The sequence below is a fragment of the Pan paniscus genome, chromosome 14, assembly GCF_029289425.2.
Source record: "Pan paniscus chromosome 14, NHGRI_mPanPan1-v2.0_pri, whole genome shotgun sequence".
NCBI classification, from domain to species: domain Eukaryota; kingdom Metazoa; phylum Chordata; class Mammalia; order Primates; family Hominidae; genus Pan; species Pan paniscus.
Window position 1 is genome coordinate 9,914,622 of NC_073263.2, and position 27,027 is coordinate 9,941,648.

Genomic DNA, 27,027 nt, shown 5'->3' on the forward strand with positions numbered 1-27,027 from the left:
ACACCAAATACATTTTATATACTGTAAATAAATTATCAAAAATTACAGTAAATATATATTACATACTGTACATAAAATATCAAAAAGTACACCAAATATGTGTTATATATACTGTAAATTAACAATCAAAAACTACAGTAATTATATATAATATACTGTACATAAAATATCAAAAATTACACCAAATGTATATTATTTACAGTAAATAAAATATCAAAAATTACAGTAAATATATATTACACACACTATGTAAAATATCAAAAACTACAATAAATATATATTATAAAATTCACATAAAATATCAAAAGGACACCAAATATATCTTCTATACTGTTCATAATATATCAAAAATTAGAGTAAATATATTTCATATATTGTACATATAATATTAACTAAAAGTACACCAAATACATTTTATACACTGTAAATAAATTATCAAAAATTACAGTAAATATATATTACATACTGTACATAAAATATCAAAAAGTACACCAAATATGTGTTATATATACTGTAAATAAACAATCAAAAACTACAGTAATTGTATTTAATATACTGTACATAAAATATCAAAAATTACACCAAATGTATATTATTTACTGTAAATAAAATATCAAAAATTACAGTAAATATATATTACACACTCTATGTAAAATATCAGAAACTACACCAAATATATATTATAAAATTCACATAAAATATCAAAAGGACACCAAATATATCTTATATACTGTACATAAATTATCAAATGTACAGTAAATATATTTCATATATTGTACATATAATATTAACTAAAAGTACACCAAATACATTTTATATAGTGTAAATAAAATATCAAAATGTACGGTAAATATATATTACACACCATATGTAAAATATCACAATCTACACCAAATATATATTATATAATTTACATAAAATATCAAAAGGACACCAAATATATCTTATATACTGTACATAAAATATCAAAAAGTACAGTAAATATATTTCATATATTGTACATATAATATTAACTAAAAGTACACCAAATACATTTTATATACTGTAAATGAAATATCAAAAGCACAGTAAATATATATTACATACAGTACATAAAATATCAAAAAGTACACCAAATATGTGTTATATATACTATAAATAAACTATCAAAACTCCACTAATTATATATAATATACTGTACATAAAATATCAAAAATTACACCAAATGTATATTATATACTGTAAATAAAATATCAAAAAGTACAGTAAATGTATATGACACAACCTATGTAAAATATCAAAAACTACACCAAATATATATTATATAATTTACATAAAATATCCAAAGAACTCCAAATATATCTTCTATACTGTACACAATATATCAAAAAGTATAGTAAATATATTTCATATATTGTATATATAATATTAACTAAAAGTACACCAAATACTTTTTATATACTGTATATAAGTTATCAAAAATTACAGTAAATTTATATTACATTCTGTACATAAAATATCAAAAAGTAAACCAAATATGTGTTATATATACTGTAAATAAACTATCAAAAACTACAGGTATGATATTTAATATACTGTACATAAAATACCAAAAAATACACCAAATGTGTATTTTATACTGTAAATAAAATATCAAAAAGTACAGTAAATATATATTACACACCCTATGTAAAATATCAAAAACTACACCAAATATATATTATATAATTTACATAAAATATCAAAAGCACACCAAATATAACTTCTATACTGTACAAACAATATCGAAATGTACAGTAAATATATTTCATATATTGTATATATAATATTAACTAAAAGTACACCAAATACATTTTATATACTGTAAATAAAATATCAAAAATACAGTAAATATATATTACATACTGTACATAAAATATCAAAAAGTACACCAGATATGTGTTATATATACTATAAATAAACTATCAAATCTACAGTAATTTTATATAATATACTGTACATAAAATATCAAAAATTACACCAAATGCATATTATATAATGTAAATAAAATATCAAAAAGTACAGTAAATATATATGACACACCCTATGTAAAATATGAAAAACTACACCAAATATATATTATATAATTTACATAAAATATCAAAAGGACACCAAATATATCTTATGTACTGTACATAAAATATCAAATTGTACAGTAAATATATTTCTTATATTGTACATATAATATTAACTAAAAGAACACCAAATACATTTTATATACTGTAAATAAAATATCAATAATTACAGTAAATATGTATTACATACTGTACATAAAATATCAAAAAGTACACCAAATATGTGTTATATATACTGTAAATAAACTATCAAATACTACAGTAATTATATTTAATATACTGTACATAAAATATCAAAAATTACACCAAATGTATATTATTTACTCTAAGTAAAATATCAAAAAGTACAGTAAATATATATTACACACCGTATGTAATATATCACAATCTACACCAAATATATATTATATAATTTACCTAAAATATCAAAAGGACACCAAATATATCTTATATACTGTACATAAAATATCAAAATGTACAGTAAATATATTTCATATATTGTAAATATAATATTAACTAAAAGTACAACAAATACATTTTATATACTGTAAATAAAATATCAAAAATTACAGTGAATATATATTACATACTGTACATAAAATATCAAAAAGTACACCAAATATGTGTTATATATACTGTAAATAAAGTATCAAAACTACACTAATTATATTTAATATACTGTTCATAAAATACCAAAAATTACACCAAATATATATTATTTACTGTAAAGAAAATACCAAAAAGTATAGTAAATATATATTACACACCCTATGTAAAATATCACAAACTACACCAAATATATATTATATAATTTACATAAAATATCAAAAGGACACCAAATATACCTTATATACTGAACATAAAATATCAAAATGTATAGTAAATATATTTCATATATTGTACATATAATATTAACTAAAAGTACACCAAATACATTTTATATACTGTAAATAAAATATCAAAAAGTACAGTAAATATATATTATATTCTGTACATAAAATATCAAAAAGTACACCAAATATGTGTTATATATACTGTAGATAAACTATCAAAAACTGCAGTAATTATATTAAATATACTGTACATAAAATATCAAAAATTACACCAAATGTATATTATTTACTGTAAATAAAATATCAAAAAGTACACTAAATATATCTTACACACCCTATGTAAAATATCACAATCTGCACCAAATATATATTATATAATTTACATAAAATATCAAAAGGACACCAAATATATCTTATATAGAGTACATAAAATATCAAAATGTACACTAAATATATTTCATATATTGTACATATAATATTAACTAAAAGTACACCAAATACATTTTACATACTGTAAATAAAATATCAAAAAGTGCAGTAAATATATATTACATACTGTACATAAAATATCAAAAAGGAACACCAAATAAGTGTAATATATACTGTAATAAACTATCAAAAACTACACTAAATATATTTAATATAATGTACATAAAATATCAAAAAGTACAGTAAATATATATTACATACTGTACATAAAATATCAAAAAGTACACCAAATATGTGTTATATATACTGTAAATAAACTATCAAAAACTCCAGTAATTATATTAAATATACTGTACATGAAATATCAAAAATTACACCAAATGTACGTTATTTACTGTAAATAAAATATCAAAAAGGACAGTAAATATATCTTACACACCCTATGTAAAATATCACAATCTACACCAAATATATATTATATAATTTACATAAAATATCAAAAGGACACCAAATATATCTTCTATACTGTACATAAAATATCAAAAAGTACAGTAAATATATTTCCTATATTGTACATATAATATTGACTAAAACTACACCAAATACATTTTACATAGTGTAAATAATATATAAAAAATTACAGTAAGTATATATTATCTACTGTACATAAAATATCAAAAAGTACACCAAATATGTGTTATATATACTGTAAATAAACTATCAGAATCTTCAGTAATTATATTTAATATACTGTTCATAAAATATCAAAAATTACACCAAATGTATATTATACACTCTAAATAAAATATCAAAAAGGACAGTAAATATATATTACACTCTATGTAAAATATCAAAAACTAAACCAAATATATATTATATAGTTTACATAAAATATCAAAAGTACACCAAATATATATTATATACTGTACATAAAATATCAAAAAGTACAGTAAATATATTTCATATATTGTACATGAAGTATTAACTAAAAGTACACCAAATACATTTTACATACTGTAAATAAAATATCAAAAATTACAGTAAGTATATATTATCTACTGTACATAAAATATCAAAAAGTACACCAAATATGTGTTATATATACTGTAAATAAACTATCAAAATCTTCAGTAATTATATTTAATATACTGTACATAAAATATCAAAAATTACACCAAATGTATATTATACACTCTAAATAAAATATCAAAAAGGACAGTAAATATATATTACACTCTATGTAAAATATCAAAAACTACACCAACTATATATTATATAATTTACATAAAATATCAAAAGTACACCAAATATATATTATATACTGTACATAAAATATCAAAAAGTACAGTAAATATATTTCATATATTGTACATATAATATTAACTATAAGTACAACAAATAGAGTTTACATAGCGTAAATAATATATAAAAAATTACAGTAAGTATATATTATCTACTGTACATAAAATATCAAAAAGTACACCAAATATGTGTTATATATACTGTAAATAAACTATCAAAATCTTCAGTAATTATATTTAATATACTGTACATAAAATATCAAAAATTACACCAAATGTATATTATACACTCTAAATAAAATATCAAAAAGGACAGTAAATATATATTACACTCTATGTAAAATATCAAAAACTACACCAAATATATATTATATAATTTACATAAAATATCAAAAGTACACCAAATATATATTATATACTGTACATAAAATATCAAAAAGTACAGTAAACATATTTCATATATTGTACATATAATATTAACTAAAAGTACACCAAATACATTTTACATACTGTAAATAAAATATCAAAAATTACAGTAAGTATATATTATCTACTGTACATAAAATATCAAAAAGTACACCAAACATGAGTTACATATACTTTAAATAAACTATCAAAATCTTCAGTAATTATATTTAATATACTGTACATAAAATATCAAAAATTACACCAAATGTATATTATACACTCTAAATAAAATATCAAAAAGGACAGTAAATATATATTACACTCTATGTAAAATATCAAAAACTACACCAAGTATATATTATATAATTTACATAAAATATCAAAAGTACACCAAATATATATTATATACTGTACATAAAATATCAAAATGTACAGTAAATATATTTCATATATTGTACATATAATATTAACTAAAAGGACACCAAATACATTTTACATACTGTGAAAAAAATATAAAAATTACAGTAAGTATATATTATCTACTGTACATAAAATATCAAAAAGTACACCAAATATGTGTTATATATACTGTAAATAAACTATCAAAACCTTCAGTAATTATATTTAATATACTGTACATGAAATATCAAAAATTACACCAAATGTATATTATACACTCTAAATAAAATATCAAAAAGGACAGTAAATATATATTACACTCTATGTAAAATATCAAAAACTACACCAACTATATATTATATAATTTACATAAAATATCAAAATTACACCAAATATATATTATATACTGTACATAAAATATCAAAAAGTACAGTAAATATATTTCCTATATTGTACATATAATATTAACTAAAAGGACACCAAATATATTTTATATACTGTAAATAAAATATCGAAAAGTACAGTAAATATATATTACATAGTGTACATAAAATATCAAAAAGTACACCAAATATATATTATATAATTTACATAAATCATCAAAAGGACACCAAATATATCTTCTATACTGTGCAAAAAATATCAAAAAGTACACTAAATATATTTCTTATAATGTATATATAAAATTAACTAAAAGTACACCAAATACATTTTATATACTGTAAATAAATTATCAAATATTACAGTAAATATATATTACATACTGTACATAAAATATCAAATAGTACACCAAATATGTGTTATATATACTGTAAATAAACTATCAAAACTACAGTAATTATATATAATATACTGTACATAAAATATGAAAAATTACACCAAATGTATGTTATATACTGTAAATAAAATATCAAAAAGTACAGTAAATATATATGACACACCCTATGTAAAATATCACAAACTACACCAAATATATATTATATAATTTACATAAAATATCAAAAGGACACCAAATATATCATATATACTGTACATAAAATATCAAAATGTACAGTAAATGTATTTCATATATTGTACATATAATATTAACTAAAAGCACACCGAATACATTTTATATACTGTAAATAAAATATCAAATAGTACAGTAAATATATATTACATACTGTATATAAAATTTGAAAAAGTACACCAAATATGTGTTATATATACTGTAAATAAACTATCAAAACTACACTAATCATATTTAATATACTGTACATAAAATATCAAAAATTACTCCAAATGTATATTATTTACTGTAAATAAAATATCAAAAAGTACAGTAAATATATATTACACACCCTATGTAAAATATCTCAATCTACACCAAATATATATTATATAATTTACATAAAATATCAAAAGGACACCAAATATATCTTATATACTGTACATAAAATACCAAAAAGTACAGTAAATATATTTCATATATTGTACATATAATATTAACTAAAAGTACACCAAATACATTTTATATAGTGTAAATAAAATATCAAAAATTACAGTGAATATATATTACATACTGTACATAAAATATCAAAAAGTACACCAAATATGTGTTATATATACTGTAAATAAACTATAAAAACTACACTAATTATATTTAATATACTGTACATAAAATATCAAAAATTACACCAAATATATATTATTTACTGTAAAGAAAATACCAAAAAGTACAGTAAATATATATTACACACCCTATGTAAAATATCAGAAACTACACCAAATATATATTATATAATTTACATAAAATATCAAAAGGACACCAAATATACCTTATATACTGAACATGAAATATCAAAATGTACAGTAAATATATTTCATATATTGTACATATAATATTAACTAAAAGTACACCAAATACATTTTATATACTGTAAATAAAATATCAAAAAGTACAGTAAATATATATTACATTCTGTACATAAAATATCAAAAAGTACACCAAATATGTGTTATATATACTGTAAATAAACTATCAAAACTGCAGTAATTATATTTAATATACTGTACATAAAATATCAAAAATTACACCAAATGTATATTATTTACTGTAAATAAAATATCAAAAAGTACAGTAAATATATCTTACACACCCTATGTAAAATATAACAATCTACACCAAATATATATTATATAATTTACATAAAATATCAAAAGGACACCAAACATATCTTACATACTGTACATAAACTGTCAAAACTACAGTAAATATATTTCGTATATTGTACATATAATGTTAACTAAAAGTACACCAAACACATTTTATATAGTGTAAATAAAATATCAAAATGTACAGTAAATATATATTACACACCCTATGTAAAATATCACAATCTACACCAAATATATATTATGTAATTTACATAAAATATCAAAAGGACACCAAATATACCTTATATACTGAACATAAAATATCAAAATATACCGTAAATATATTTCATATATTGTACATATATTAACTAAAAGCACACCAAATACATTTTATACACTGTAAATAAAATATCAAATATTACAGTAAATATATATTACATTCTGTACATAAAATATCAAAAAGTACACCGAATATGTGTTATGTATGCTGTAAATAAACTATCAAAAACTGCAGTAAGTATATTTAATATACTGTACTTAAAATATCATAAATTACACCAAATGTATATTATTTACTGTAAATAAAATATCAAAAAGTACAGTAAATATATCTTACACACCCTATATAAAATATCACAATATACACCAAATATATATTATATAATTTACATAAAATATCATAAGGACACCAAATACATCTTATATAGTGTACATAAAATATCAAAATGTACAGTAAATATATTTCATATATTGTACATATAATATTAACTAAAAGTACACCAAATACATTTTATATAGTGTAAATAAAATATCAAAAATTACAGTGACTATATATTACATACTCTACATAAAATATCAAAAAGTACACCAAATATGTGTTATATATACTGTAAATAAACTATCAAAATCTTCAGTAATTATATTTAATATACTGTACATAAAATATCAAAAATTACAACAAATGTATATTATACACTCTAAATAAAATATCAAAAATGACAGTAAAGATATATTACACTCTATGTAAAATATCAAAAACTACACCAAATATATATTATATAATTTACATAAAATATCAAAAGTACACCAAATATATATTATATAGTGTACATAAAATATCAAAAAGTACAGTAAATATATTTCATATATTGTACATATAATATTAACTAAAAATACACCAACTAGATTTTACATACTGTAAATAAAATATCAAAAATTACAGTAAGTGTATATTATCTACTGTACATAAAATATCAAAAAGTACACCAAATATGTGTTATGTATACTGTAAATAAACTATCAAAATTTTCAGTAATTATATTTAATATACTGTACATAAAATATCAAAAATTACACCAAATGTATATTATACATTCTAAATAAAATATCAAAAAGCACAGTAAATATATATTACACTCTATGTAAAATATCAAATACTACACCAAATATATATTATATAATTTACATAAAATATCAAAAGTACACCAAATATATATTATATACTGTACATAAAATATCAAAAAGTACAGTAAATATATTTCATATATTGTACATATAATATTAACTAAAAGTACACCAAATACATTTTACATACTGTAAATAAAATATCAAAAATTACAGTAAGTATATATTATCTACTGTACATAAAATATCAAAAAGTACACCAAAGATGTGTTATATATACTGTAAATAAACTATCAAAATCTTCAGTAATTATATTTAATGTACTGCACATAAAATATCAAAAATTACACCAAATGTATATTATACACTCTAAATAAAATATCAAAAATGACAGTAAATATATATTACACTCTATGTAAAATATCAAAAACTACACCAAATATATATTATATAATTTACATAAAATATCAAAATTACACCAAATATATATTATATACTGTACATAAAATATCAAAAAGTACAGTAAATATATTTCATATATTGTACATATAATATTAACTAAAACTACATCAAATACATTTTACATACTGTAAATAAAATATCAAAAATTACAGTAAGTATATATTATCTACTGTACATAAAATATCAAAAAGTACACCAAATATGTGTTATATATACTGTAAATAAACTATCAAAATCTTCAGTAATTATATTTAATATACTGTACATAAAATATCAAAAATTACAACAAATGTATATTATACACTCTAAATAAAATATCAAAAATGACAGTAAAGATATATTACACTCTATGTAAAATATCAAAAACTACACCAAATATATATTATATAATTTACATAAAATATCAAAAGTACACCAAATATATATTATATAGTGTACATAAAATATCAAAAAGTATAGTAAATATATTTCATATATTGTACATATAATAGTAAATAAAAGTACACCAAATAGATTTTACATACTGTAAATAAAATATCAAAAATTACAGTAAGTGTATATTATCTACTGTACATAAAATATCAAAAAGTACACCAAATATGTGTTATGTATACTGTAAATAAACTATCAAAATTTTCAGTAATTATATTTAATATACTGTACATAAAATATCAAAAATTACACCAAATGTATATTATACACTCTAAATAAAATATCAAAAAGCACAGTAAATATATATTACACTCTATGTAAAATATCAAATACTACACCAAATATATATTATATAATTTACATAAAATATCAAAAGTACACCAAATATATATTATATACTGTACATAAAATATCAAAAAGTACAGTAAATATATTTCATATATTGTACATATAATATTAACTAAAAGTACACCAAATACATTTTACATACTGTAAATAAAATATCAAAAATTACAGTAAGTATATATTATCTACTGTACATAAAATATCAAAAAGTACACCAAAGATGTGTTATATATACTGTAAATAAACTATCAAAATCTTCAGTAATTATATTTAATGTACTGCACATAAAATATCAAAAATTACACCAAATGTATATTATACACTCTACATAAAATATCAAAAAGGACAGTAAATATATATTACACTCTATGTAAAATATCAAAAACTACACCAAATATATATTATCTAATTTACATAAAATATCAAAATTACACCAAATATATATTATATACTGTACATAAAATATCAAAAAGTACAGTAAATATATTTCATATATTGTACATATAATATTAACTAAAACTACATCAAATACATTTTACATACTGTAAATAAAATATCAAAAATTACAGTAAGTATATATTATCTACTGTACATAAAATATCAAAAAGTACACCAAATATGTGTTATATATACTGTAAATAAACTATCAAAATCTTCAGTAATTATATTTAATATACTGTACATAAAGTATCAAAAATTACAACAAATGTATATTATACACTCTAAATAAAATATCAAAAATGACAGTAAAGATATATTACACTCTATGTAAAATATCAAAAACTACACCAAATATATATTATATAATTTACATAAAATATCAAAAGTACACCAAATATATATTATATAGTGTACATAAAATATCAAAAAGTACAGTAAATATATTTCATATATTGTACATATAATATTAACTAAAAATACACCAACTAGATTTTACATACTGTAAATAAAATATCAAAAATTACAGTAAGTGTATATTATCTACTGTACATAAAATATCAAAAAGTACACCAAATATGTGTTATGTATACTGTAAATAAACTATCAAAATTTTCAGTAATTATATTTAATATACTGTACATAAAATATCAAAAATTACACCAAATGTATATTATACATTCTAAATAAAATATCAAAAAGCACAGTAAATATATATTACACTCTATGTAAAATATCAAATACTACACCAAATATATATTATATAATTTACATAAAATATCAAAAGTACACCAAATATATATTATATACTGTACATAAAATATCAAAAAGTACAGTAAATATATTTCATATATTGTACATATAATATTAACTAAAAGTACACCAAATACATTTTACATACTGTAAATAAAATATCAAAAATTACAGTAAGTATATATTATCTACTGTACATAAAATATCAAAAAGTACACCAAAGATGTGTTATATATACTGTAAATAAACTATCAAAATCTTCAGTAATTATATTTAATGTACTGCACATAAAATATCAAAAATTACACCAAATGTATATTATACACTCTAAATAAAATATCAAAAATGACAGTAAATATATATTACACTCTATGTAAAATATCAAAAACTACACCAAATATATATTATATAATTTACATAAAATATCAAAATTACACCAAATATATATTATATACTGTACATAAAATATCAAAAAGTACAGTAAATATATTTCATATATTGTACATATAATATTAACTAAAACTACATCAAATACATTTTACATACTGTAAATAAAATATCAAAAATTACAGTAAGTATATATTATCTACTGTACATAAAATATCAAAAAGTACACCAAATATGTGTTATATATACTGTAAATAAACTATCAAAATCTTCAGTAATTATATTTAATATACTGTACATAAAATATCAAAAATTACAACAAATGTATATTATACACTCTAAATAAAATATCAAAAATGACAGTAAAGATATATTACACTCTATGTAAAATATCAAAAACTACACCAAATATATATTATATAATTTACATAAAATATCAAAAGTACACCAAATATATATTATATAGTGTACATAAAATATCAAAAAGTATAGTAAATATATTTCATATATTGTACATATAATAGTAAATAAAAGTACACCAAATAGATTTTACATACTGTAAATAAAATATCAAAAATTACAGTAAGTGTATATTATCTACTGTACATAAAATATCAAAAAGTACACCAAATATGTGTTATGTATACTGTAAATAAACTATCAAAATTTTCAGTAATTATATTTAATATACTGTACATAAAATATCAAAAATTACACCAAATGTATATTATACACTCTAAATAAAATATCAAAAAGCACAGTAAATATATATTACACTCTATGTAAAATATCAAATACTACACCAAATATATATTATATAATTTACATAAAATATCAAAAGTACACCAAATATATATTATATACTGTACATAAAATATCAAAAAGTACAGTAAATATATTTCATATATTGTACATATAATATTAACTAAAAGTACACCAAATACATTTTACATACTGTAAATAAAATATCAAAAATTACAGTAAGTATATATTATCTACTGTACATAAAATATCAAAAAGTACACCAAAGATGTGTTATATATACTGTAAATAAACTATCAAAATCTTCAGTAATTATATTTAATGTACTGCACATAAAATATCAAAAATTACACCAAATGTATATTATACACTCTACATAAAATATCAAAAAGGACAGTAAATATATATTACACTCTATGTAAAATATCAAAAACTACACCAAATATATATTATCTAATTTACATAAAATATCAAAATTACACCAAATATATATTATATACTGTACATAAAATATCAAAAAGTACAGTAAATATATTTCATATATTGTACATATAATATTAACTAAAACTACATCAAATACATTTTACATACTGTAAATAAAATATCAAAAATTACAGTAAGTATATATTATCTACTGTACATAAAATATCAAAAAGTACACCAAATATGTGTTATATATACTGTAAATAAACTATCAAAATCTTCAGTAATTATATTTAATATACTGTACATAAAGTATCAAAAATTACAACAAATGTATATTATACACTCTAAATAAAATATCAAAAATGACAGTAAAGATATATTACACTCTATGTAAAATATCAAAAACTACACCAAATATATATTATATAATTTACATAAAATATCAAAAGTACACCAAATATATATTATATAGTGTACATAAAATATCAAAAAGTACAGTAAATATATTTCATATATTGTACATATAATATTAAATAAAAGTACACCAAATAGATTTTACATACTGTAAATAAAATATCAAAAATTACAGTAAGTATATATTATCTACTGTACATAAAATATCAAAAAGTACACCAAATATGTGTTATGTATACTGTAAATAAACTATCAAAATTTTCAGTAATTATATTTAATATACTGTACATAAAATATCAAAAATTACACCAAATGTATATTATACACTCTAAATAAAATATCAAAAAGCACAGTAAATATATATTACACTCTATGTAAAATATCAAATACTACACCAAATATATATTATATAATTTACATAAAATATCAAAAGTACACCAAATATATATTATATACTGTACATAAAATATCAAAAAGTACAGTAAATATATTTCATATATTGTACATATAATATTAACTAAAAGTACATCAAATACATTTTACATACTGTAAATAAAATATCAAAAATTACAGTAAGTATATATTATCTACTGTACATAAAATATCAAAAAGTACACCAAAGATGTGTTATATATACTGTAAATAAACTATCAAAATCTTCAGTAATTATATTTAATGTACTGCACATAAAATATCAAAAATTACACCAAATGTATATTATACACTCTAAATAATATATCAAAAAGGACAGTAAATATATATTACACTCTATGTAAAATATCAAAAACTACACCAAATATATATTATATAATTTACATAAAATATCAAAATTACACCAAATATATATTATATACTGTACATAAAATATCAAAAAGTACAGTAAATATATTTCATATATTGTACATATAATATTAACTAAAACAACATCAAATACATTTTACATACTGTAAATAAAATATCAAAAATTACACTAAGTATATATTATCTACTGTACATAAAATATCAAAAAGTACACCAAATATGTGTTATATATACTGTAAATAAACTATCAAAATCTTCAGTAATTATATTTAATATACTGTACATAAAATATCAAAAATTACAACAAATGTATATTATACACTCTAAATAAAATATCAAAAATGACAGTAAAGATATATTACACACTATGTAAAATATCAAAAACTACACCAAATATATATTATATAATTTACATAAAATATCAAAAGTACACCAAATATATATTATATAGTGTACATAAAATATCAAAAAGTACAGTAAATATATTTCATATATTGTACATATAATATTAAATAAAAGTACACCAAATAGATTTTACATACTGTAAATAAAATATCAAAAATTACAGTAAGTGTATATTATCTACTGTACATAAAATATCAAAAAGTACACCAAATATGTGTTATGTATACTGTAAATAAACTATCAAAATTTTCAGTAATTATATTTAATATACTGTACATAAAATATCAAAAATTACACCAAATGTATATTATACACTCTAAATAAAATATTAAAAAGCACAGTAAATATATATTACACTCTATGTAAAATATCAAATACTACACCAAATATATATTATATAATTTACATAAAATATCAAAAGTACACCAAATATATATTATATACTGTACATAAAATATCAAAAAGTACAGTAAATATATTTCATATATTGTACATATAATATTAACTAAAAGTACACCAAATACATTTTACATACTGTAAATAAAATATCAAAAATTTCAGTAAGTATATATTATCTACTGTACATAAAATATCAAAAAGTACACCAAAGATGTGTTATATATACTGTAAATAAACTATCAAAACCTTCAGTAATTATATTTAATGTACTGCACATAAAATATCAAAAATTACACCAAATGTATATTATACACTCTAAATAAAATATCAAAAAGGACAGTAAATATATATTACACTCTATGTAAAATATCAAAAACTACACCAAGTATATATTATATAATTTACATAAAATATCAAAATTACACCAAATATATATTATATACTGTACATAAAATATCAAATAGTACAGTAAATATATTTCATATATTGTACATATAATATTAACTAAAACTACATCAAATACATTTTACATACTGTAAATAAAATATCAAAAATTACAGTAAGTATATATTATCTACTGTACATAAAATATCAAAAAGTACACCAAATATGTGTTATATATACTGTAAATAAACTATCAAAATCTTCAGTAATTATATTTAATATACTGTACATAAAATATCAAAAATTACAACAAATGTATATTATACACTCTAAATAAAATATCAAAAATGACAGTAAAGATATATTACACTCTATGTAAAATATCAAAAACTACACCAAATATATATTATATAATTTACATAAAATATCAAAAGTACACCAAATATATATTATATACTGTTCATTAAATATCAAAAAGTACAGTAAATATATTTCATATATTGTACATATAATATTAACTAAAAGTACACCAAATACATTTTACATACTCTAAATAAAATATCAAAAAGTACAGTAAGTATATATTATCTACTGTACATAAAATATCAAGAACTACACAAAATATGTGTTATATATACTATAAATAAATTATCAAAATCTTCACTAATTATATTTAATATACTGTACATAAAATAACAAAAATTACACCAAATGTATATTATACACTCAAAATAAAATATCAAAAATGACAGTAAATATATATTACACTCCATGTAAAATATCAAAAACTACACCAAATATATATTATATAATTTACATAAAATATCAAAAGTACACCAAATATATATTATATACTGTACATAAAATATCAAAAATTACAGTAAATATATTTCATATATTGTACATATAATATTAACTAAAAGTACAACAAATGCATTTTACATACTGTAAATAAAATATAAAAAATTACAGTAAGTATATATTATCTACTGTACATAAAATATCAAAAAGTACACCAAATATGTGTTATATATACTGTAAATAAACTATCAAAATCTTCAGTAATTATTTTTAATATACTGTTCATAAAATATCAAAAATTACACCAAATGTATATTATACACTGTAAATAAAATATCAAAAAGGACAGTAAATATATATTACACTCTATGTAAAATATCAAAAACTACACCAAATATATATTATATAATTTACATAAAATATCAAAAGTACACCAAATATATATTATATACTGTAAATAAAATATCAAAAAGTACAGTAAATATATTTCATATATTGTACATATAATATTAACTAAAAGTACACCAAATACCTTTTACACACTGTAAATAAAATATCAAAAATTACAGTAAGTACATATTATCTACTGTACATAAAATATCAAAAAGTACAGTAAATATATTTCATATATTGTACATATAATATTAACTAAAAGTACACCAAATACATTTTACATACTGTAAATAAAATATTAAAGATTACAGTAAGTATATATTATCTACTGTACATAAAATATCAAAAAGTACACCAAATATGTGTTATATATACTGTAAATAAACTATCAAAACCTTCAGTAATTATATTTAATATACTGTTCATAAAATATCAAAAATTACACCAAATGTATATTATACACTCTAAATAAAATATCAAAAAGGACAGTAAATATATATAACACTCTATGTAAAATATCAAAAACTACACCAAATATATACTATATAAATTACATAAAATATCAAAAGTACACCAAATATATATTATATAATGTACATAAAATATCAAAAAGTACAGTAAATATATTTCATATATTGTACATATAATATTAACTAAAAGTACACCAAATACATTTTACATACTCTAAATAAAATATGAAAAATTACAGTAAGTATATATTATCTACTGTACATAAAATATCAAAAAGTACACCAAATATGTGTTATATATACTGTAAATAAACTATCAAAATCTTCAGTAATTATATTTAATATACTGTACATAAAATATCAAAAATTACACCAAATGTATATTATACACTCTAAATAAAATATCAAAAAGGACAGTAAATATATATTACACTCTATGTAAAATATCAAAAACTACACCAAATATATATTATATAATTTACATAAAATATCAAAAGTACCCCAAATATATATTATATACTGTACATAAAATATCAAGAAGTACAGTAAATATATTTCATATATTGTACATATAATATTACCGAAAAGTACAACAAATACATTTTACATACTGTAAATAAAATACAAAAAATTACAGTATGTATATATTATCTACTGTACATAAACTATAAAAAAGTACACCAAATATGTGTTATATATACTGTAAATAAACTATCAAAATCTTCAGTAATTATATTTAATGTACTGTTCATAAAATATCAAAAATTACACCAAATGTATATTATACACTCTAAATAAAATATCAAAAATGACAGTAAATATATATTACACTCTATATAAAATATCAAAAACTACACCAAATATATATTACATAATTTACATAAAATATCAAAATTACACCAAATATATATTATATACTGTACATAAAATATCAAAAAGTACAGTAAATATATTTCATATATTGTACATATAATATTAACTAAAAGTGCACCAAATACATTTTACATACTGTAAATAAAATATCAAAAATTACAGTAAGTATATATTATCTACTGTACATATAATATCAAAAAGTACACCAAATATGTGTTATATATACTGTAAATAAACTATCAAAACCTTCAGTAATTATATTTCATATACTGTACATAAAATATCAAAAATTACACCAAATGTACATTATACACTCTAAATAAAATATCAAAAATGACAGTAAATATATATTACACTCTATGTAAAATTTCAAAAACTACACCAAATATATATTATATAATTTACATAAAATATCAAAAGTACACAAAATATATATTATATACTGTACATAAAATATCAAAAAGTACAGTAAATATATTTCATATACTGTACATATAATATTAATTAAAAGTCCACCAAATACATTTTACATACTGTAAATAAAATATCAAAAATTACTGTAAGTATATATTATCTACTGTACATAAAATTTCAAATAGTACAGTAAATATATTTCATATATTGTACATATAATATTAACTAAAAGTACACCAAATAGATTTTAAATACTGTAAATAAAATATAAAAATTACAGTAAGTATATATTATCTACTGTACATAAAATATCAAAAAGTACACCAAATATGTGTTATATATACTGTAAATAAACTATGAAAATCCTCAGTAATTATATTTAATATACTGTTCATAAAATATCAAAAATTACACCAAATGTATATTATACACTCTAAATAAAATATCAAAAAGGACAGTAAATATATATTACACTCTATGTAAAATATCAAAAATTACACCAAATATATATTATATAATTTACATAAAATATCAAAGTACACCAAATATATATTATATACTGTACATAAAATATCAAAAAGTACAGTAAATATATTTCATATATTGTACATTTAATATTAACTAAAATTACACCAAATACATTTTACATACTGTAAATAAAATATCAAAAATTACAGTAAGTATATATTATCTACTGTACATAAAATATCAAAAAGTACACAAAATATGTGTTATATATACTGTAAATAAACTATGAATATCCTCAGTAATTATATTTAATATACTGTTCATAAAATATCAAAAATTACACCAAATGTATATTATACACTCTAAATAAAATATCAAAAAGACAGTAAATATATATTACACTCTATGTAAAATATCAAAAACTACACCAAATATATATTATATAATTTATATAAAATATCAAAAGTACACCAAATATATATTATATACTGTACATAAACTATCAAAAAGTACAGTAAATATATTTCATATATTATATATATAATATTAACTAAAACTACACCAAATACATTTTACATACTGTAAATAAAATATCAAAAATTACAGTAAGTATATATTATCTACTGTACATGAAGTATCAAAAAGTACACCAAATATGTGTTATATATACTGTAAATAAACTATCAAAATCTTCAGTAATTATATTTAATATACTGCACGTAAATTATCAAAAATTACACCAAATGTATATTATACACTCTAAATAAAATATCAAAAAGGACAGTAAATATATATTACACTCTATGTAAAATATCAAAAACTACACCAAATATATATTATATAATTTACATAAAATATCAAAAGTACACCAAATATATATTATATACTGTACATAAAATATCAAAAAGTACAGTAAACATATTTTATATATTGTACATATAACATTAACTAAAAGTACACCAAATACATTTTACATACTGTAAATAAAATATCAAAAATTACAGTAAGTATATATTATCTACTGTACATAAAATATCAAAAAGTACACCAAACATGAGTTATATATACTTTAAATAAACTATCAAAACCTTCAGTAATTATATTTAATATACTGTACATAAAATATCAAAAATTACACCAAATGTATATTATACACTCTAAATAAAATATCAAAAAGGACAGTAAATATATATTACACTCTATGTAAAATATCAAAAACTACACCAAGTATATATTATATAATTTACATAAAATATCAAAAGTACACAAAATATATATTATATACTCTACATAAAATATCAAAAAGTACAGTAAATATATTTCATATATTGTACATATAATATTAACTAAAAGGACACCAAATACATTTTACATACTGTGAAAAAAATATAAAAATTACAGTAAGTATATATTATCTACTGTACATAAAATATCAAAAAGTACACCAAATATGTGTTATATATACTGTAAATAAACTATCAAAACCTTCAGTAATTATATTTAATATACTGTACATGAAATATCAAAAATTACACCAAATGTATATTATACACTCTAAATAAAATATCAAAAAGGACAGTAAATATATATTACACTCTATGTAAAATATCAAAAACTACACCAACTATATATTATATAATTTACATAAAATATCAAAATTACACCAAATATATATTATATACTGTACATAAAATATCAAAAAGTACAGTAAATATATTTCCTATATTGTACATATAATATTAACTAAAAGGACACCAAATATATTTTATATACTGTAAATAAAATATCGAAAAGTACAGTAAATATATATTACATAGTGTACATAAAATATCAAAAAGTACACCAAATATATATTATATAATTTACATAAATTATCAAAAGGACACCAAATATATCTTCTATACTGTGCAAAAAATATCAAAAAGTACACTAAATATATTTCTTATAATGTATATATAAAATTAACTAAAAGTACACCAAATACATTTTATATACTGTAAATAAATTATCAAATATTACAGTAAATATATATTACATACTGTACATAAAATATCAAATAGTACACCAAATATGTGTTATATATACTGTAAATAAACTATCAAAACTACAGTAATTATATATAATATACTGTACATAAAATATGAAAAATTACACCAAATGTATCTTATATTGTGTAAATAAAATATCAAAAAGTACAGTAAATATATATGACACACCCTATGTAAAATATCTCAATCTACACCAAATATATATTATATAATTTACATAAAATATCAAAAGGACACCAAATATATCTTATATACTCTACATAAAATACCAAAAAGTACAGTAAATATATTTCATATATTGTACATATAATATTAACTAAAAGTACACCAAATACATTTTATATAGTGTAAATAAAATATCAAAAATTACAGTGAATATATATTACATACTGTACATAAAATATCAAAAAGTACACCAAATATGTGTTATATATACTGTAAATAAACTATAAAAACTACACTAATTATATTTAATATACTGTACATAAAATATCAAAAATTACACCAAATATATATTATTTACTGTAAAGAAAATACCAAAAAGTACAGTAAATATATATTACACACCCTATGTAAAATATCAGAAACTACACCAAATATATATTATATAATTTACATAAAATATCAAAAGGACACCAAATACACCTTATATACTGAACATGAAATATCAAAATGTACAGTAAATATATTTCATATATTGTACATATAATATTAACTAAAAGTACACCAAATACATTTTATATACTGTAAATAAAATATCAAAAAGTACAGTAAATATATATTACATTCTGTACATAAAATATCAAAAAGTACACCAAATATGTGTTATATATTCTGTAAATAAACTATGAAAACTGCAGTAATTATATTTAATATACTGTACATAAAATATCAAAAATTACACCAAATGTATATTATTTACTGTAAATAAAATATCAAAAAGTACAGTAAATATATCTTACACACCCTATGTAAAATATAACAATCTACACCAAATATATATTATATAATTTACATAAAATATCAAAAGGACACCAAACATATCTTATATACTGTACATAAACTGTCAAAAATACAGTAAATATATTTCGTATATTGTACATATAATGTTAACTAAAAGTACACCAAACACATTTTATATAGTGTAAATAAAATATCAAAATGTACAGTAAATATATATTACACACCCTATGTAAAATATCACAATCTACACCAAATATATATTATGTAATTTACATAAAATATCAAAAGGACACCAAATATACCTTATATACTGAACATAAAATATCAAAATATACCGTAAATATATTTCATATATTGTACATATATTAACTAAAAGTACACCAAATACATTTTATACACTGTAAATAAAATATCAAATATTACAGTAAATATATATTACATTCTGTACATAAAATATCAAAAAGTACACCGAATATGTGTTATGTATGCTGTAAATAAACTATCAAAAACTGCAGTAATTATATTTAATATACTGTACTTAAAATATCATAAATTACACCAAATGTATATTATTTACTGTAAATAAAATATCAAAAAGTACAGTAAATATATCTTACACACCCTATATAAAATATCACAATATACACCAAATATATATTATATAATTTACATAAAATATCAAAAGGACACCAAATACATCTTATATAGTGTACATAAAATATCAAAATGTACAGTAAATATATTTCATATATTGTACATATAATATTAACTAAAAGTACACCAAATACATTTTATATAGTGTAAATAAAATATCAAAAATTACAGTGACTATATATTACATACTCTACATAAAATATCAAAAAGTACACCAAATATGTGTTATATATACTGTAAATAAACTATCAAAATCTTCAGTAATTATATTTAATATACTGTACATAAAATATCAAAAATTACAACAAATGTATATTATACACTCTAAATAAAATATCAAAAATGATAGTAAAGATATATTACACTCTATGTAAAATATCAAAAACTACACCAAATATATATTATATAATTTACATAAAATATCGAAAGTACACCAAATATATATTATATAGTGTACATAAAATATCAAAAAGTACAGTAAATATATTTCATATATTGTACATATAATATTAAATAAAAGTACACCAAATAGATTTTACATACTGTAAATAAAATATCAAAAATTACAGTAAGTGTATATTATCTACTGCACATAAAATATCTAAAAGTACACCAAATATGTGTTATGTATACTGTAAATAAACTATCAAAATTTTCAGTAATTATATTTAATATACTGTACATAAAATATCAAAAATTACACCAAATGTATATTATACACTCTAAATAAAATATCAAAAAGCACAGTAAATATATATTACACTCTATGTAAAATATCAAATACTACACCAAATATATATTATATAATTTACATAAAATATCAAAAGTACACCAAATATATATTATATACTGTACATAAAATATCAAAAAGTACAGTAAATATATTTCATATATTGTACATATAATATTAACTAAAAGTACACCAAATACATTTTACATACTGTAAATAAAGTATCAAAAATTACAGTAAGTATATATTATCTACTGTACATAAAATATCAAAAAGTACACCAAAGATGTGTTATATATACTGTAAATAAACTATCAAAATCTTCAGTAATTATATTTAATGTACTGCACATAAAATATCAAAAATTACACCAAATGTATATTATACACTCTACATAAAATATCAAAAAGGACAGTAAATATATATTACACTCTATGTAAAATATCAAAAACTACACCAAATATATATTATCTAATTTACATAAAATATCAAAATTACACGAAATATATATTATATACTGTACATAAAATATCAAAAAGTACAGTAAATATATTTCATATATTGTACATATAATATTAACTAAAACTACATCAAATACATTTTACATACTGTAAATAAAATATCAAAAATTACAGTAAGTATATATTATCTACTGTACATAAAATATCAAAAAGTACACCAAATGTGTGTTATATATACTGTAAATAAACTATCAAAATATTCAGTAATTATATTTAATATACTGTACATAAAATATCAAAAATTACAACAAATGTATATTATACACTCTAAATAAAATATCAAAAATGACAGTAAAGATATATTACACTCTATGTAAAATATCAAAAACTACACCAAATATATATTATATAATTTACATAAAATATCAAAAGTACACCAAATATATATTATATAGTGTACATAAAATATCAAAAAGTAGAGTAAATATATTTCATATATTGTACATATAATATTAAATAAAAGTACACCAAATAGATTTTACATACTGTAAATAAAATATCAAAAATTACAGTAAGTGTATATTATCTACTGTACATAAAATATCAAAAAGTACACCAAATATGTGTTATGTATACTGTAAATAAACTATCAAAATTTTCAGTAATTATATTTAATATACTGTACATAAAATATCAAAAATTACACCAAATGTATATTATACACTCTAAATAAAATATCAAAAAGCACAGTAAATATATATTACACTCTATGTAAAATATCAAATACTACACCAAATATATATTATATAATTTACATAAAATATCAAAAGTACACCAAATATATATTATATACTGTACATAAAATATCAAAAAGTACAGTAAATATATTTCATATATTGTACATATAATATTAACTAAAAGTACATCAAATACATTTTACATACTGTAAATAAAATATCAAAAATTACAGTAAGTATATATTATCTACTGTACATAAAATATCAAAAAGTACACCAAAGATGTGTTATATATACTGTAAATAAACTATCAAAATCTTCAGTAATTATATTTAATGTACTGCACATAAAATATCAAAAATTACACCAAATGTATATTATACACTCTAAATAATATATCAAAAAGGACAGTAAATATATATTACACTCTATGTAAAATATCAAAAACTACACCAAATATATATTATATAATTTACATAAAATATCAAAATTACACCAAATATATATTATATACTGTACATAAAATATCAAAAAGTACAGTAAATATATTTCATATATTGTACATATAATATTAACTAAAACAACATCAAATACATTTTACATACTGTAAATAAAATATCAAAAATTACAGTAAGTATATATTATCTACTGTACATAAAATATCAAAAAGTACACCAAATATGTGTTATATATACTGTAAATAAACTATCAAAATCTTCAGTAATTATATTTAATATACTGTACATAAAATATCAAAAATTACACCAAATGTATATTATACACTCTAAATAAAATATCAAAAATGACAGTAAAGATATATTACACACTATGTAAAATATCAAAAACTACACCAAATATATATTATATAATTTACATAAAATATCAAAAGTACACCAAATATATATTATATAGTGTACATAAAATATCAAAAAGTACAGTAAATATATTTCATATATTGTACATATAATATTAAATAAAAGTACACCAAATAGATTTTACATACTGTAAATAAAATATCAAAAGTTACAGTAAGTGTATATTATCTACTGTACATAAAATATCAAAAAGTACACCAAATATGTGTTATGTATACTGTAAATAAACTATCAAAATTTTCAGTAATTATATTTAATATACTGTACATAAAATATCAAAAATTACACCAAATGTATATTATACACTCTAAATAAAATATTAAAAAGCACAGTAAATATATATTACACTCTATGTAAAATATCAAATACTACACCAAATATATATTATATAATTTACATAAAATATCAAAAGTACACCAAATATATATTATATACTGTACATAAAATATCAAAAAGTACAGTAAATATATTTCATATATTGTACATATAATATTAACTAAAAGTACACCAAATACATTTTACATACTGTAAATAAAATATCAAAAATTTCAGTAAGTATATATTATCTACTGTACATAAAATATCAAAAAGTACACCAAAGATGTGTTATATATACTGTAAATAAACTATCAAAACCTTCAGTAATTATATTTACTGTACTGCACATAAAATATCAAAAATTACACCAAATGTATATTATACACTCTAAATAAAATATCAAAAAGGACAGTAAATATATATTACACTCTATGTAAAATATCAAAAACTACACCAAATATATATTATATAATTTACATAAAATATCAAAATTACACCAAATATATATTATATACTGTACATAAAATATCAAAAAGTACAGTAAATATATTTCATATATTGTACATATAATATTAACTAAAACTACATCAAATACATTTTACATACTGTAAATAAAATATCAAAAATTACAGTAAGTATATATTATCTACTGTACATAAAATATCAAAAAGTACACCAAATATGTGTTATATATACTGTAAATAAACTATCAAAATCTTCAGTAATTATATTTAATATACTGTACATAAAATATCAAAAATTACAACAAATGTATATTATACACTCTAAATAAAATATCAAAAATGACAGTAAAGATATATTACACTCTATGTAAAATATCAAAAACTACACCAAATATATATTATATAATTTACATAAAATATCAAAAGTACACCAAATATATATTATATACTGTTCATTAAATATCAAAAAGTACAGTAAATATATTTCATTTATTGTACATATAATATTAACTAAAAGTACACCAAATACATTTTACATACTCTAAATAAAATATCAAAAAGTACAGTAAGTATATATTATCTACTGTACATAAAATATCAAGAACTACACCAAATATGTGTTATATATACTATAAATAAATTATCAAAATCTTCACTAATTATATTTAATATACTGTACATAAAATAACAAAAATTACACCAAATGTATATTATACACTCAAAATAAAATATCAAAAATGACAGTAAATATATATTACACTCCATGTAAAATATCAAAAACTACACCAAATATATATTATATAATTTACATAAAATATCAAAAGTACACCAAATATATATTATATACTGTACATAAAATATCAAAAATTACAGTAAATATATTTCATATATTGTACATATAATATTAACTAAAAGTACAACAAATGCATTTTACATACTGTAAATAA